At 42.2% G+C, this 14,441-nt stretch overlaps 1 protein-coding gene across 1 annotated transcript in view; it reads right to left on the bottom strand.

The window, feature by feature from the left end:
• The window catches only part of LOC142988483 (protein shisa-8-like), a gene marked incomplete at its 3' end in the record, with an annotated part of 34,045 nt that overhangs the window by 11,656 nt on the left and 7,948 nt on the right, over positions 1-14,441 (bottom strand). The gene's annotated exons all lie outside the window — the stretch shown is intronic.

The following is a 14,441-nucleotide window of genomic DNA, read 5'->3' as shown; positions in this document are numbered from 1 at the left end:
ACGACATTTATGCATTGTTGCTTTGAACGATTTGGAATTTAATGACTGGCAGCTTTCTCTTGACTTCATTCCGGTTAGGCCTTGAGTTCCCCCCCCTCTCTCTTTGCCCTCTTCTGGTAATTCATCTGCCAATAGTGGGTCAAGCAGCTCTTTATTTATTTATCTTTCTATTGCTTTGCCTTGGTTTATTGATATACTCTAAATCCTCTGCTTTGCACACTTGCCTCTTCTTGGAGACTAAATTGCTTTTCTTAAACGTCTGTATTACATATTTGTGTTTGCCTCTGTTGATGCTTCCATTGAATTATCTCTCCCTAATCCTTCACTCGAGGTCTTGTCAGTTCAATTCTAGTGTCAAGAGACTGACCTTTCCTGGCAGGTTTCTTCCTCATACTTTAAGGTCTTTCCTTTTCTTCCTAGAGAGCTTTGAGCTGGGTCAGGAAGCGTCTGGTGTTGCCGGCCTGTAAAGCCCTTTAAGACATTATTTTGGATATTGGGCTAAAGAAATAAACTTAATTTGCTTCAATTTGATTTGGTTGGCTTGATGAAGGAAAATGAACTTGCTGAAGTCTCTCTCTCATGATAAAATGCCAATTAACTTATCACTTTAGCCAGTCTCAGCTCTTTTGTTCTTTTGCTCAATTCCTCTCTCCTACTTGTTTTCCTCTCACGCTGTAATCTGTCACTTTCTCTTTTTAATGACTTCCTTACTGACTATCTCCCCCATCCTTTCCTTTCCATCCCTCTTCCTCTTCCTTAGCTCCCTACTTTCTCATTCCCTCCTGTCCTAATCTCTGCTGCTCCCCCTGCTCTCCTCTTCCTCTCTCTTACGTGTGCTGTTTAGCTGCGCTTAGCTTCACCTGTCAGCTTAGATCAGGGCTGCGGAGCGGCAACATGACAAACTGCCCTGTGATTTAGTCACACAAACATCAGCACATGCACACAACCCAAGCACACACTTGTAGCGTCTCTGCACCATTTCTTTCAGCTCTCCTTGGGTGGCTTGTACCTCTTTATGTTGAGGCCCACAGAAATGCACAGGAATAGCTTCAGGTCCATCACCTTCATTTTAGCATTATAGTGTAGAAAACAATGAAGAGTTTGAGATTTGTAGCTTTCACATACTTCAGTGTGTGTAAGTGTGTGTGTTTTATTTAGATTTGTACTTGCTGTTGGCAAAAACAAGAGCCCACCCCACCCATTTGGAAGGGAGAGATATAAGTGAAGGGAGAAAGGGCATTGATTGGGACTGGAGGGGCCGTATAGCTCTCAGAGAGGACGGGGCCATAAATCCACTTAATGGCTGCAGATATTAGCATAAACTACACTGCTGGGATGCTCCTCACTTAAAGAGATGTATAAAAGTAGAGATGGATGGGCTGGCAGACAGACTGAGGGAGCATGTGAACAAAGGAAAGTGCTTGATAATATGTTGAGTGCTTGAGTGGGTTTGGTTAACCTGGACTAACAAGACACTGCTAACAAAACATTGTTACAGTTCGTAGGAAAATACAGCCTGGGTGTAAGCAGGTACTGGAAATGTAGGTGGAGGGTGAGGTGGAGGGTGAGGTTGAGGAGACATGTAGCTTGTTTGCTTTGTTCTGAATCAGGGGCTGACTGCTTACAATACTAGATTCAAACTCCACACATCTTGCTTCTTGTGATGTAACAGTATACTGTAGCCCACTAACTAGGTAATTTCAAAAATGGTTAATGTTATGATCTATTCACAGCCTCCGTTTGATGTGCTGTGGGTAATCAATAGTGCTTTATGTTGATGTTAACCATGAGCACCTAGGCTGCTCGGTTTCTAGGGCGATCAATGGATTGCCTTGGTGGCTCAGAGCAGATCATGTTCACACAACAAACAAAAAGGATGAGCTGCAAGTGCTTCCTAAAGATACCAGAATAGAATCAGCAGGAAGGACTCTGCTTGGAGAACAATGTGTCCATTATACACGCAGGAATGATCATCACCTCTTTCACACGTGTGGCTTCCCTCTGCCATCCACATACAAGAATGGAACATTTGGCAAGAGGCTGGTTTCATATCTGCAACTACGCCTGCCTGTGCTCCCACATGATCACCTGTATGGACGTCACCGGGCAGATTTAGAGCAGACAGACAATGAGTCACAGCCATGTATACAGTTTATACATGGTGGGGACGTAATGGTGTAATTGAACATCTGCTCAGGTAATGGATGTAACATTAAGATCTCTCCTAATTCATTAATTTTAGATGGTTCTCAGTCCGAATGATAAACAGCTGCAGACACTCTTAGGAGAAACACTGCCCTGTTTGTGTATGATAGATAGATAACCATTATTATCTTACCTAACCATTGCACAACCATTGCGGTGTACAACATAAAGAAATTGTTGACAATAATAAGTAACAGCAAATCGGTATCATTGCTCCACGGCAACTTTCTCCTTGCTAACATTTTGTAGTGTTTTGAGTTTGCTGCCAGAATGCTGCTGGCTGCTCTGCTCTGTTTTGCAAAAGGCTCTTAGAAGTGTTGGGGGTGCCATCACCAGAGAGAAAGTGCCTTTTGGAGTGATCTTTTTTCTTTTTGAAGCCTCTGCCACTGCCGGAGATGGGGAGGAGGGGAAAGAAGGAAGACGACTCAAAGAGCGGAAGAAAGGGGAAGGATGACTGTGGTGTTCATACGTTTGCAACATGTCAGTCATCCACACACCACAAAATGTCTTAACTTTGCTATGGTGAACTTGTTTAACAAGCCATTTGAGACACTTACTGCAAAGAGATACTATATTAAAGTTTGCTCCAAAAGAATGCACAACTGTTCTTTTTCCATATTCAACTCCACAGTAATTAACACACTTATGTTGATGCAAATAATAATAAATCAACAGATATCTAACAATGTAAAAGGGTTCTGGAATTAATTCATGTTTAATCAGTGGACATTTGAAGCATTTTGGCCAAAAGTGCTTCAAATTTAGTTTGGAAATTAAGTTTCCCCCAGAGGATCAATGGTAGTCATGGTGGTGATGCACTGAATTTGACTTATGTACACATTTTCTCATAACATATTGCGAATAAGCTGGATTCCCATCATATTTGCTGTGGATCATGTTTCTCCCCAGAGGATGAATCATAAGGATTTTGAGGACATCAGGTCAGATGATCCAAGTTTTCCATTATCATATTTTTTTGATACAGATATGACCTTATGACCTTTGCTCCAGAGCCAATCAAAGACCGAGGTTATGTTCTCCTACACTGACTTTTTGCCTTTGTCACAATATGGTTAACAACCTCAACTTCCATGACCATTTGTGGGTCTGTAGGAGCAGTGAATGGCACAAATCCAGAGCTGTCTCTATTTACTGTTTACACATTAAAAGCAGTGAACATCTGGTTTGCTGTATGCCTCATTTTGCCACAGTGTGCATGACAGTGACATACCTAGATATATCCTACTCATTTGTACAATGAGAGGAAGAAGGATTGGGGGATGCATGTGCTCAGAGTGTGAATGCATTTTCATAGCAACTCACAATGTTAACCAACGATAAGAAGTGACCAAGATATAGAAGGTCGGCCACAGAGGTGAGACAGGGATGGCACGAGTCGGGTGAGTCACACTCAAAGCCAGTAGCAAAGTCCTCGTGGTGCTCATGAAATAGCATAGGGTGGGGGGAGAAGGCAAAGGGGTAAAGGGGGCGGGAGGAAATATGTCTGCAGGACCCGATCATTCTTTCATTCTTAAGTCCTCATGATCAGTTGATCTTCCCCAAGGCTTGTTCTCTTTTGTCTCTCTCTCTTTCTCTCCCTCCCACTATATCTCTACGTCTCTTATCTGTGTCAGTAGATGCTTAGGGACTAAGAACATTTCATTCCTCTAAAACCATTATTTGTTGTTTTCCTCCATCCGTTAATGTTGAATGGGAGGGACAAAGACATTTTCTCCACAAGAAATAAAAGAATTCAGTTTTTAGATGTTCATGATGGGGTAAATAATAACTACAGTTGATAAAATAAGGAGGAATAACAGTAAATCCTGTTAAAAGACTAAAATCAATTAACAATATCTATGTTCAGCAAACATATGGTGAAGGGACGATTATTGTCCACTTTTATGACAATAACAACAATAATCATGCCGTGTAATTCACAACACTAATGATTGACTGATAGTATGTATTATCTCGTTAAGGCATTACACATCAGTCTGCAGCAGGAGTGTAACATTAGCCAAGTATCCTAGCCACGTAACGTAACGTAACGTAACGCGCCGTATTAAAGTCCTCTGGTGACGTTTTTTGGCAGCAGTGCGGCGTTTTGAGGAGCACGTGACAGCATGACGTCACACGTATACATGAACTTAGCTAAACGGCAGAGAAGAAATAAACGAAGTGATCATGTCTACTGTAAGCGTCATTAAAATAAAGCATTTACATTACAACTCACCTTCACAGAAGTTTCCGGGCGGCCTGTTCTTAGATGTACAGTGTATTTAAATTCGTGCTGTCATCTCGAATTAGCTAAATGTCTCCACTATCTGCGCATTGCGTTGCTCTTCCGACGCGGTTGTCGGAGAAGTGCAACCAGATATCAACTCTTCTCTCCTCCCAGCAGTTGACAGGTATGTTTGTTGCCGAAAAAATGTTTTCAACTTGCCGGTAACTTTCTTGAGCTCCAACTATGATTGACAGGTAAGCAAACACGGAAATGGTCCAACCTGTCTTTTACTAATGAGTGGAGGTTTGAGCTTTTCCATGGTGTGTTTTCATTATATCATTTATTCAGATTGATTTTAAAAGTGATTTTGTCATTTATTTTATCAGCGATCACTGCATTCTCACCTCATATTGCTTGTTAAATTATGATTGCAACCGACAAAATAAACACTTGATTGGAGCCATATAGGATTTAGCATTGATTCAATCAGTTCAGTTGTGTGGCCTCTCATCTTAACCATAAATGAAAAACTTCTTGCAAAGTGACACAGGAAGTAACCAGTAAGGAGAACACACACAAGGAATGATTTCTTTCCTCCAGAAACTTGCCTTCTGTGAGATTTAGTTGATCTAAGATGTTGGTGGATTTATTTTGTTTGCTGATGTTACGACTCGAGGCCCCCCACCTGGTTCCTCATCATCCCTGTTCTCCTTCTATCAGGTCCCTACAGGTCACACACCGACTCCCTGACAGGTCCAGATACGGAGCCTCTTTAAGATCTCTCAGGTACTTTATCTGCTAAACTATTTTCCTTTGACCTGTTTGGTTTTTGTTTGTCTGCAATATCCCAAAAATGATTGACAATCGGAATGTTATGGAAGATTGTGCAGTCTGAACTCGCCTGTACCACTAATTTATGTTTGTGCGAGGGCGTCCTTGAAGCAAGGGCGACGCCATATTATAGTCAATATAATGTGGCTTTACATGAATAAGCCAGATAAGGAACAACATGAACAGAAGCTCTTTCTTTCTTCATATCTCTGTACAAGGTCCTCTTCCCTTTATTTCACCACTCTACACCTTTCAGCTGGTGTCTCTTGTCACTCTAACTCCTTCCCTTTCTCTTTCTGTTTTGTTTCTCACCCGAGCCCTCTTTCCCTTTTTGTCCCCTGTTTATGTAACATTTTCCTCTACGAGCTTCTCTCTCCTCGGGGATTGCACAGGTAAGTACTTTCTATGGTTAGGCTGTGATTGAGTGCAGGGAGACGTGGCTGACTTGGTGGTGTGTGTGGGGATTTGAGGCAGTAGCCAGCCACTGTTTTTATTCCATCATCAAGGAAACAAAGCATCAAGAATGAATAGCACACATGAACTGACTTTGTTCCCCGGAGCAAAAGCTGCATGCTGGAGTGCTCGTCTCATATCAGCCTCTGTACAAGTCGACTCCACAGTCTTGACAAAGCTCTCTATGATAGTAATAATACCTAAGAGAGTGTTCCTGCCCCAGTATCCATAGTGACAGTAAGGGGATGTGATGCTTTCACTGTATGGATACCAACACTACATGCAAATTAGAGGAAATAAGAAGAATACTAACACAATAACAAGTTCTTGGTTATTTAAGTTGCCGGTAAATAAGGAGAATGATATTAATGATGACACTGCATGGTTCTCATTTCTTCAGAAACTATGGACAGACACATCCACATAATATTGCTAACAACCTAAACAAGTATGATCTAATATGACAAGCTGGAAAATAGCATTGAGAAAGACAGCATATTAGAGAAATGTGTACTTTCAGATTGAAACTGTCAACTTTCCTGTCCGTGTGTTGTTGCCCTCCAGGAGAGCTGATAAAGCAGCGTCACACCAATGTGTTACCGTCATCGGCTAACCAATGTGTGTATGTATGATTGAGTTTATGGGCCGTGTCATCCTGCAGAAATGTACGACCTTAACAATCACCGTTTCTTTCTTGCAGACTGTGGCATGACAAAAAACAAACGACACGATGGCGTTGGGGTAAGTCCTTCATCACAGGAGGGCCTCTGCTCATACAAACAGGGAAAAGGGTTTGGGTGTCATTAGTTTAGCCTTTTGTTCATCTATATGGGAATGTTAATAGATAGCAAAATAAAGGATTGCTTAAGAGAGGCACTGCAAACCCAGACACCAAACTCTTGAACCTTAAATGGACTTCATATAAGCTGATCATTTAGATACCCAAGACCTAACTACTCAAAACCCTTATTCATGTCATTTGAGTGTGTGAGGTCCACATTTCTCTTATAGAAAAGGAAGCATTGTATGTGTGTATCCGTCAACAAGATGATTGGGGAAACAGGATGGCGACTCTGTGTTATTTCACAATCATCCATGGGCAGTATGATATTGTCTGGAGGATAACGCCTCTAAATCCTTCCTCCTCCTGTCTCCTCTTCTCCTCTCCGTCTGCGCTTCTTCTCACCAAAGCGCCTCTCTTTTCTTTCTTTCCCTCTTCTTGCCTCACAGTGACAAAGCAACCTCAGTCTGGATCTGTGTTACATTTCACTAATATTAAGAGTTTGATGCAGCATTGATATAATTAGAATGCACATATTGCATCGCTACCACCGTGTGTGTGTGTGTGTGTGTGTGTGTGTGTGTGTGTGTACACTACAGTTTATATTAAGACGTTGACAGCAGCTTTTGTGGTTTTAGTGTTAAGAGCAGTACAACACAACACAAATCCTGTGAATGCTAAGGATTGTGCCATGATCCAGGCCAAAAGGTAAACAATCCTACAGAGCTAACAGGCTTTGTAAACAGGCACAGAGTCGACGCTTCTACCTTTGGCATCGGAGCAGCATCCATCAAGATTCAGACTTTCATCACATGTCACAAACACATCAGTGTGGAGGTGAACTCAGCTGGTTTGGTTGAGGATATTTAAGTCTGAGCAGTGTCTAGAATTACAACAGATTTCCAGCAGGGTTGTTAATCATTGGTTACATCTGACCATACCATCATAATAATAATGTTTTTCTCCATTCCAATCTGTGTGTCAGCCATGGTTCCTGGCACACACACTCACTGGGCAGCGAGAGGTTGTGAGAGTCTGAGGTCTTACAAACGTTCTCATTTGGCAGCTCACTGTCATTGACTCTGATGATTGTGATCCGGCCTCTGATTGGTTTGTGACAATCAATTGGACTTTAGGACCCTCTGCTTTGAAACATGGCCTGACCCCCTTGAACGTTATCGTCCACAGAAGCTATCATGCTAAGCTAATTGTACCAGCTTGTTGATCTTATTCGGTGATCTGTTTTTCTAAATGTAAATATAAAATAGCTCCCTTTTCTACTTGGAAAAATGGAATTTGGATGTATTTCTTTAAATGAATCTGCTCTGCCTTGTTTTCTTGTTTCTTGTTTCTTTAGAACAATGGACTATTTTCAGAACAGCAGCTCTGACTCACAGAGAGCCACATGAAGAACCCAGTTTGTTTGTTTCTGCTCTCTGTCGGAGCATTAATACAGAAATAATTGGCCAGAAATCCTGAGATATTTGCTGCTTTGGATCAGGTAAAACCTCATTAGTGCACATTAGGTTGCGTCCTTAAATAAAGATCAGACTAATGTGGACAAGCTTCGCCCTAGTACTATAAATGGACAGCGTGTGTGTTTGTGCGACTGTCCCAACCTGCCAATAGGAAGAGTTCAGGGGTTGTGGCACTTCCATGGGGGGCCTTAACAGTTAGATTTTTAATTTGCACTAATGAATGAACAGGGAAACTGGAACTACACTTCTGTGCACGTTCTGTCCAGACTTACGCCGCCTTTAGATGAACAATAAGCCTTATTTCTTTCTGAAGATGAAGTTGTGTGTGCTCTCTAAGTGTTGTCTCTCCCAGGGGGAATCTTTAAGTAGTAAGGCCAAATGTCTGAAGGGTGCTTTGCTCTACTTTTTCTAATTTAAGTCTTCACACTCTATCTCATTGACCATGTGGTGCAGCAGAATGTTATGTGACAGGACAAAGGACATGATGTTCAAACTGTTTGCTCTTAAGTGTTTCCTTTACTGCCCCCGCTTGTTATGTACACACTGTGTTTGCAGGCTCGGTAACAAGATACACTTTGTACTGCGATGTCCTTCCTCAATCACAAAAACAAGTTTGTCAGGATAATCTCCTGCCAGTGCGCTCGACCAAGGCCCCGGAAGATCTGGAGTTGGTTCCCCGGCGCCTAGAGTAAGGCTGCTCACAGGGTTAAAGGTAGAGAACACAGAAGAAAAGGTCTGTGTGTGTCTGTGGCCATGTAAGCGTACCTGCGTTGCACTTCCTGTTTTGCAGTCTTGTGTATAATCATGAGAAAGTGGCCACTACAGTTAAATACTATATTTATATATACAAATCCTCGTTTGCTGCAGAGATGACACTGCACAGATGAATGATTCATTTGATCAATCTCAACACAGCTTGAGCAAGTTTGCTCTGTGGTTGTCTCTCACAAATAAGACAAGTAAATGAATTATAATTAGAAAGGGTTGACAGTCAGCGAATTAGAAGTCCGGGCACGTCTCCAGTGATGATGGGAGGCGTCCGAGCCGGTTAAAGGAAGCAGGTAGTAATGTACTGAATGTAGTTCCTGCTGCAGGCCTTGAAAAAAGACCGATGACGTCACCATATCATCATACTGTCTTTATATCTGATCTGCATTCCTAATGTCCTTAGTGTCGGAGCCTACATGGACATGTTGGGGTAGAGTGTGTTGAGTCCAAACTGTTATGGGACTCCTGCTGATGTATTATCCTCACACTGCTCACGTTGCTAAAACTGCTAAATGTTGACTTGCTCCTTTTAACTCTCCCATAACTCTCTGCTCATCCACTTCGATCTTGCAGTGAACACATATTGGCTTCCGGTCCTGTTAGCTGTTCATTTGCAATACTCTGACCCACAATAGTGACTACATTGGTTGCTCTCTAGACAATGTTCCTCTTAGCAATAATGTTATGATCCGTACTGTTGGCTTACCTTTTACTTTACCACACACACACAATAAATCACCTGCTTGTATAGTATGATTCTATAGATCAGTTTGCGGAGACGGTTGAGGTTCCTTCTTCATTTATTCAGTCACACAGGAGAGATACATCACTAGTCTCTGAGTTCTTCCTAGATCACTCATCTTTTTTATATCAGAGTGTGTGTGGTACCTTTCCATTGTTCTATTGTTAACCCTGGCTATCTTAGTAACTATGTCACAGTGACATAATGTGGCCAAGACATAATGTCGCTTCCTCTCTGATGATGGATGAATGAAAAAAAGAAAGAAAGAACAAACTGTGTACTTCCGTTCTAATAATAATCACTTACATAATATTAAGTGATTGCCAAGAACATAAGGTTCGCTTACATACTAATAATATAATATTGCCATGGATATAGTACATTTTCTCCCACATATCCTCCCTCTGGCGATTACAATATCGCCAACATGATGATAAACATATTTAAGCTGGAACCAAACAACCAGTGACGAGCAAAAACTAACATCACTACGCTAGGAAAATTCCCTCACGACCCCCTTGCCTCTCTCAGCTTAATCATGGGCGATCAGGCTTCTGCGCTGGTAGTGGTTCCATAACAATACATACATGTATAAAAATAGATTACAAATGAAATGTAAGCCTGGCAGATCATGTTAAGTCAGCATTTGCCTGCGGTGTGCAGTTGTGTGTAGATTAAAAATATAAACCAACAATGTAGAACTGAAATATGAATTCCTGATGAGTAAATGAATTACCTGTTTAACTAAGAATAAGATCCAAATGATAGGAATATTGTAGTTCTTGCATTTACAGATACAGATAAGTTACAAATGCATGTTAATATGTTGATACATAGTATACATATATAGTAAACATAACAATTGTGATATCAACCCAATACTGATACAGGAAGTGCAACGTCCTCATATGGTGATATATGTAGATGTCCTCATGCGTGGCAATGCTAGATGTCGACTTCAGCTCTATGTGCATCTTTACACCTTCAGAGCCGTCACCCCAGAGAGGTTACCAGCACTATCACAGGGGATTCTGTTCAACCACCTCACTTCAGTGACCTCCAGAGTTCAGAGTTCACCACTTGTGTTCAGACAGACGCCTGACCGTCTGTCTCTCCTGACTCGGTTGAGTCAGCATCTGTATCCTGCATGTAGTCTGGAATGGGGAACAAGTCTGGTTGTCCAATTACCACCACAACTGTCAACACGCTCATCTGGTTATCTGTCAGTTTCACATCAGAAGAGGATCAGGGGATAGCAACTAACACACACACGCACACACACACACAGCTTCAAGACAGACACACAAGGGAGACGTGTTCCACCCCTTACTAGTATACAGTTCATGTAGCCAATTGTATTTCTTCACTCTAACCTCATAGCTTTCTATGGCCATAAAGCAGATGTATGGTGTGTGTGTGTGCGTGTGTGGTAGTGTGAATGTGTGAATAAATGATCCCAGCGACTCCTACACTTGTTCACTTAGACTCTCGGGGATACAATTATCATAAAGGATGTCAATACTATTAACTAAGGACAGATTACAAAGAAGGAATACTAAATGATTTCCCATTCAAGAAAGGAAATGTTGAGATAAAGGAGACGAGGAGCATAGGAGATGGCTGGGAGGTGGACAAGGACAGGAATAAGGCTGAGTGGAAGCATTGAGACCTTTCTCTAAGGAGGAGGAACAGCTGCCTGAGAGAGATGTTGCAAAAAGAGACATAGGACAGGGAGGGGACGGCTGTCAAGATGGTGAGCCGGCTGGAAGAGGTGGCTAAGAAAAGTCAATCTGATCGGCAGCTTCAGGAATACACTGAAAGGGCTGTCAAAGTATTTTGGGACCTTGGTCCAGCTGATTTAGAAAGACTTAGCTTAGAGGAGGTCCTGGAGAACATGTGACAGACTGAGGAGCTGGCTGATGGAGGAGGAGCAGAGCTCACAGGGGGACAGACTGGAGGAATAAGACGAGTCATCGGAGAGATGACACAGGTTCACACACACACACACACACACACACACACACACACACACACACACACACACACACACACACACACACACACACACACACACACACACATTATTCTAACGTTCACACTGTAAAGGCTGTTCCTGTGGTATTTCCTTATTTACATGTTGGTTAAAACTCCTAATTCTGCCTGACAGTACATTTCATCACAGAGATCTGGATGAATATTTTATAAGCCTGTTTGTTTTGATGGGTTGTACACACAGCACATTTAATAAACTCCTGCAGCTGTTCTAAATCATGAGCCCACTCTAATCACCCAGGCCCGGGTCTTCTCTGCCCCTGGAGGGTTGGCTTCCTTCCTACTTTCTGGTTGCCATGGCGGATGCTGCCACCAGCCACCTACCACAGTTTCTCACACTATTTGGGCTCAAGGGATGGGGATGGTATGCGATGATTTAGGCAAGTGCCAAGAGTCAGAACTCCCCGAAACCTCAGCTCCCAGTGGGGATGAATGCTCACACGTCAGACAGGAGGAGAAGGTTTATAAATGTGACATGTGGAGAGATTTGGTGGAAGAGAGAGAGAGAAAGGATTGTCAGAGGAACTTAAAGAGAGAGATAAATAGACTGCTACAGGGAAGGGAAGAATAACATCCGTGTGAATATAAAAAGCAAATAGAACATCAGTCTGGTTGAGCGATGACTGAAAGAAACTAAAAGGCAAAATAAAGAAGAGAGCAGAGACAGAGACAGAGAGAGGGGAATCAATTCAGAATAGCCATTTTGTTGTTTGACCTTCATAACATTGTAACCTTTGAACTTGAAGTCATGGAATCTAGATTATCTTCCCACCATAGGCCTTCATAGAGACTTTGGCCATTCACAGCGCATTTTGTGGCAATTATTATGGGGAGCAAGCAGTCAGTGAGGAGTGATACAGACAAAAGAAGTGAAGAAGAAGAAGAGGAGTGATACAGATGAGAGAGTCGGAGGCGTAGAAAGATGCGGTAGAGGCGGAATGGGATGTGACAGATTGAAGAATGAAAGTAGATTCATTTCTGGAAGAATGGGAGTTGCAGGGAGGAGAGAAGCAGACAGGAGGGAGGAGTGCAGAGAGAGAGGGAGGGGTTAGATGAGAGGCACGAGTGCGGCGTTGGCAACAGGAGGATTCATAAGATAAATGGACAGTACAGTACTCTGAATTGAGACATGGACAGATTTCCATGTTATTTTCATTTAGGGCTCTAATTTGAAACCTTGGCAGCACTTTGATGTGCAAGAAGAAATGGACTTCCACTCTCCCTTCTTACAGTGCTGCAATACAAACTGAGTGAAAACAGGTATTTGAATACTTAATGTTAACTCCGCCTACTTGCTTATGTACCTGACGTCAATCTGGAGAATTTAACACTAGAACCACTAGGGGGCGATGTGAAGGCAGAAACATTGTCCTGCCCTCAGGCCCCAGACAACTGTGACCAATTTGACTCAAACTTAACTTAACTCCATAAAAGATCACACAACAAACTTACCAACAGAGGAGGCGTCTCTGCGCTCTGACTCTGGGGTCTGAACCCAAACCTTTAGCAGCTTAATTACACGATAGAAATGAAGGGAAATATAAAAGCTTCATATGTCCACATGTAACATCTCACTTCTGAGTGTGTTACCTAAATTCCATATTGCTTCCTTTATTTGGTTAGGAGATAATTTATTGATAACTTTCAGACATAATTGACTTTGTTGTGTTTCTCATCATAGTTGCCTCTTGATTGCCTGGTGTGACAGCAGTTTGAGTCGTGAAAGATTTCAGTATTCTGTAACAGAAACATATGAAAGAATGAGAGGGAAAGCGAGGGATGAAGGGCAGAGAGAGGACGTGCGTAATATCTGAGAGGGGGAGAGAGATGGTCATGAATAGGAATAAGAATAGAAAGATAGATGTTTGCAGCTGTGTGCGCTCCAGCGGGCAGCTTCATGCCCGAGCTTGATTTTCTGTCAGGTTGACTTGGGGGCAGTGTCAGTCTGCACAGGGACACACACACCATTACCACCATCACCAGAGTGAAAATGGAACCTCCCTCCGACTGCATGTTTGAAAACTCTATGTAGGCTATTGGAACACACACACACACACAGTTATGTACACACGTACACAATGTAACATGCACGTATACAAACACAGACTGCAGTCATAAACACACAAGCAAAGCACAACAAGCATAGATTTGCACCAACAACCACACTACTGAGCAAGCATTAAGATGAGTAAGTAGTTAGAAAGGCTTTTGTTTGTAAGTTAAGCTCTTTAGCTCCACAGTGCAGCGTCTTGCTCAAGGGCAAAGGCAGGACGGTGTGGAGATACACTCTTCAGCATCAACATCTACACACACACACACACACACGGAACCATATGTCAAACTACAATCCAAATATGTTCCCAGATCAGAACTGTAGCCTCTGTAGCAGCTTTTATCTGCTCTCTTCCAAATGTTACCAGAGAATATTAATTAAAAATGTGAAAAGCTGTGAAGAGTGGCTGTCACTTCAGAAGGTTAATAACAAACGCCTCCAAACAAACCGGCCTCTAAATTGCAAAGCAAAAAGTCACAGGGATACTCATTAGCATCCCACACACCCCAGTGTTCAAATATAACTCCTCCTGAATAAAATAATCACACCTAATACCTTTATTTCTCTCCCTTTGTACAGGAAGAATATGGTTTTAAGTGAGTTGTTTGCTGGAGGAAAGCAATATGTGCTGTAAGATTCTAGTAATTCCACCGTGTGAGGAATGAAAGGTGTGTTCTGAATATCCTGAAACTACAAACACACGCATGATAGAGAGGTGTGAGGACTTCTTATGATAGGAGTTTTGTATAACTAGATTGAAGTCGGAGAGGAGAAAGAAAACAGCAAAATGGAGGAGGAACAATTGGAGGGAAGAAACAAAAAGCATTGCAGAATGTGTTGTGGAAGGAATG

Source organism: Genypterus blacodes, unplaced genomic scaffold (assembly GCF_046128005.1).
Source record: "Genypterus blacodes isolate CSIRO-AG114 ecotype Tasmania unplaced genomic scaffold, CSIRO-AGI_Gbla_v1 ptg000331l_1, whole genome shotgun sequence".
Taxonomy (NCBI): domain Eukaryota; kingdom Metazoa; phylum Chordata; class Actinopteri; order Ophidiiformes; family Ophidiidae; genus Genypterus; species Genypterus blacodes.
The sequence above is the reverse complement of the archived record's forward strand: the minus strand, read 5'-3'. Positions and strand labels throughout refer to the sequence as shown.